Genomic DNA, 4,487 nt, shown 5'->3' on the forward strand with positions numbered 1-4,487 from the left:
TAAACAAACAAACTTACTGGGGGACCAGGGTAGGATATAGCCTGCCCTGGCATGCCCAGCTGATGCAAAGCATAGAATTTATATCTTCACAGAAGAAAGCCCTAGGCTCTGCCACAGAACAGGTTGTGTCGAGCCATTCATTTGTCTGGTTGTTTGATGAGAAAAAGATTAAAATGTAGTTGCAATAAAAAAGTTTAAGAATCTGTACAACTGCTGCTGCAGCAGAGGACTAGTATTCTGCCGCGCGGAAACTGCAGAAGGACTGATGACAGCATGGTTTGATCTTTTTTTTTGTCTGACCAATCAGCAGAAAGGGGAGTTTAAATTCCCGCCCACGTGTAGAAATCGAATATTCAAGCTGTTTATTCATTTTTTCTAACCCTGAACGAAAAACTAAAAACTAAGCCGAATCATCTTCTTACTTTTTTAACAAAAAAAATAAAAAAAAAATAAATAAAAAAAAATACATAAATAAAAAATGAGGAATCTGAGTAATTTTGTGAGCCGATTGACATTTTCAGACCTGTTAAGCACTCTATTTTTAATACAATCAGTCAAATGAAATGAGTAAAACATTCAAAAAGTGCCTCGTTTTCCATTGTTGGATGCAGAACTTACTTTTCCAAAACAGTGTCACACAAGAGAGTTTTTATTTTTTAATTTTTCTGAACTGATGTACATGTCTATATAATGTAAATTCAAGGCCCTTTGTTCGGCACACACTTCAGTATTTTGCTAAGGTTTTGGTTGGTTGAATAGAGCACAGTTCAGGTCACTTCTTATTCCAGTGCTGTTCAACACAAACACAGTCTTACACCCGAGATGTTTTCTGATCTGTTCCTGTCCTGATATCAGTAATATTGAACTTCTCATACGGAGGAATCAGCACCTCTCCCTCATCAGGAAACATAGAATATTTTGTAATATCAGCACCTTCACAAGTGTGGATTTCAAAACAAGATTCATTTCCAAAGTCTTCTGCTTCATTACGATCAAGAGAGGAGGATGTAAATGAGCCAAAACGAACCTCTTTGTTCTGAACATTTTCCTCCTCAAATGTAACATTTGTACCACGAAAAGTATCAAAGCATCTATTTTGTTTTTTCTTTTAGAATATGCAGTGCTTCTGTTAACAGAAAGTGAAGTGAATACCATTTGTATTTCATGACTGTGAAGTCTTGTTTGCCATACCGAGTGTCATTATTGAACTTAACATATATATTAATATTTGGGTCGATATTGCTGTAAGTGTACGCATAGATAGCAATTTTATGTATTTTTTCTTAATTTGCCGAACCAACTCCAGTAGAATTTGTCGTTACCCATTTTCCAAGCCTCTTCAAAAAATATGTGAGTTTTTGAGTTCCTTCTTCAGATATTCATTTTGCCACCAGGTCTGCCATTTTCTCTTTACAGCCGTAATAAAGGTCATCAACTGAATTATTTGCCATATCCAGTGGAAATGGCTGTCCTTCAACAGCAGTTCTGTGATCCTGCAGTAACAGGAATCATAATAATCAATCATCAGTATTCATGTCTGTAATATTCATACTAGAACACAAGCTGACCTGTCCTAGAGCAGCTGAAATGAGAAGAAGAGCTTCAATGATCAGCAGCATCTTGATTCAAATCCCTCAGATGATCTTGTAGATCTAGTGAAGAGCAGAAGCTGAAAGACACAAACAGGGTTTCACAAATGCTAAATGTATGAATCCAATAGGAATTTTTGTGTTCTACATAACATTCATCACATCAGTAGAAATATGTGCATAGGTTTGCAATATAACCTTACTTTATCTCCAAACTTACCTGAAAACAATGTTGTCTTTGTCAGAGTCTGGGTTTTTTTTTTTTTCTATTATTTTTTCAGGACCTCAGGAGTAACAATGTGAAAGTGAAGTACAGAAAAGTCATTTGTTCTCAGCCAGACGACCACGACTCAAAATCAACAGATGAGAAGGTTGAAGCTGCTTTTATATAGCTAAAAATGTGTGTGTGTTTTTCTGAAATATAACAGCTAGTGAGTAAGTGTGATCTATCTATATTGCAGCACTTGTGAATGTCCATGTGGTTTCACACTAGACAAAGGCTAAAAAAAAAACATGTAAACACTCAAGTTTCACTTTGAGCATTTCTGACTCAGTGAAAGATGGAAGATCTATTCTAAATTAAACAAAAGAATTTTAAATAAAATAATTCTCCCCTGACAATTCCTGTCTCATCTCTTCTCTCCGTTTTCTCAAAAAAGGAAACATTTAAAACAAAGGTTATCAACTAGTGATGCCGACTTTTTTTTTTTCTTTCAAAAAGTAATCAGTGACAAATCAAACTACTTTAGACTGCTGGTTAACATTAGGTCTTATATATCATGCTCATTCCGTTGTCTGACAGAAAATATGTAAATGAGAACAGCTTTATTGGAAAGTCGCCTATATATTATATTAAAATCTATGAGATCTGGATTAGGAGAGATCAGATGTAAAGTGCCAATAGTTGGTGCATGACATCATAGTGACGTAATAACTTTTGAGCAGGCTTTAGATACTTTCCATTGAAAAGACTGAACTGGCAACACTGTCTTAAACTCCTCGCTGTCCAGAAGAGTTCAGCTCCAATCCTAATCAAACACATCTGAACCATAGACTGTAAAGAAAGAAAATATATAATATATATAATCATAGAAAAGCAATAAGGATATGTAAGTTTAAAAAAAGTTATAAGGACTACCTAAAATAACAAAAAAACATCTTTGGGGAAAAAAATTATTTGAAGTTTAATTTAAGTTTTTTTTTTTTTTGGCTCACGTCCCAGTCAATTACATGAAGAGATGAAGGGAAATATTCCAACTCCCCTGAAGGGAATATTATAACTCGTCTGAGAATAGGTCACACAGGATTTAAAGGAACATATCACTATTTTTGAAAATAGGCTCATTTTCCAACTCCCCTAGAGTTAAACAGTTGAGTTTTACCGTTTTCAAAACCATTCAGCCGATCTCCGGGTCTGGTTGTAGCACTTTTAGCTTAGCTTAGCTTAGCATAGATCATTGAATCTGATTAGATCGTTAGCATCTCACTCAAAAAATAACCAAAGAGTTTTGATAGTTTAAAAACTTGACTCTTCTGTAGTTACATCTTGTACTAAAAAAGTAAAAGTTGCCATTTTCTAGGCCGATTTGGCTAGGAACTATACAGTCTGGCATAATAATCAAGGAACTTTGGCTGTCGTATCATGGGTGCAGCAGGTGCAATGATATTATGCTTACTCTATATATTATCTATGCTTATATATATATATATATATATATATATATATATATATATATATATATATATATAAAATATAGATATTATAATATTTCTTCTTCTTCTTGCATTATGTCAATCCCATAAGCACACATTCTGTTCCACACTCCAGTCCAGTCGGTGGCGGTAATGCAATAAGTTGGTTTCAACTTAATAATGAAGGATCACGTGACACTGAAGACTGGAGAAATGATGCTAAAAAAAAAATCAGCTATTTGATCACAGGAATAAAATACATTTTAAAAATATATTAAAATCAAAAGCAGTTATTTTTAAATGGCAAAAAGTATTTTACAATATTACTACTATTGCTGTACTTTTGGATCAAATAAATGCAGGCTTGCTGAACAGAAAAGACTTCTTAAAAAAATAAAAAACTGGTAGTGTATATTTATTCAAAAACTTTTGACTGGTAGTGTATATTTATATAAATCTAGCGTACCGTTAGTTCTGACAGGTCACGTTAGTCTAGCTCGCATCAGCTGACTCTAAGCCAATCCCCCATCTACTTATGGGAATATGACACATATCGCATTCATATATAGGTCACTCGGTAGTATCAGCAGTTTTCGGATTTTTCAATAGCTAATTACCTTCCTCCATCCCCAACTCCCCCCTCTATCAGTCAGGATTCAGCCTTCTGATTCTCCATTGAATCAGACTACTTCTAAAATGTGTACATAACGTTATAGAACTTAACGATATCTGCAATACATTTATGTTGATTCTGTTCTGTTTACCCTGGGGGGGGGGTTATCACTGCTCCCCCGCTCTCATCCATGCTAGGCTGCATGGATGCACAGGACGTTCTTGCCCAGAACAGAACCATACTGCTAATCCAAACTGTATGCTAATTGTCAATCATCTTTGACGATAATGGTCTTGACTAAAATATAGGTTTATTGAATCTAGGGTATATAATATAATAAGTCATATTAAGATAAATAACATTCTGTGCTAACAATATGAAATGAGGTGGTTGTTTTTAATAAGGTACACATAGTTCTGTTCATTTTATGTGATGGCCATAAAAATAATAGGGTTGTCTGTAGTTTCAGAAATTGTTGTGGATGTATAGGCTATATAAAGAAAAAATTGCACTTTTTTTTTGCACCTACTTAAAAATCAGTCAAATCCTTTAATGTCAGGGCCAGACTGAGATGCAATATTTAGGCCGGGAAA

General features: G+C 34.5%; 1 pseudogene; it reads right to left on the minus strand.

Moving 5' to 3' along the window:
• Positions 1 to 532: 532 nt before the first annotated feature.
• LOC122138601 lies at positions 533 to 1,673 on the minus strand (annotated as a pseudogene).
• Positions 1,674 to 4,487: the final 2,814 nt, after the last annotated feature.

The sequence above is a fragment of the Cyprinus carpio genome, chromosome B10, assembly GCF_018340385.1.
Source record: "Cyprinus carpio isolate SPL01 chromosome B10, ASM1834038v1, whole genome shotgun sequence".
Taxonomy (NCBI): domain Eukaryota; kingdom Metazoa; phylum Chordata; class Actinopteri; order Cypriniformes; family Cyprinidae; genus Cyprinus; species Cyprinus carpio.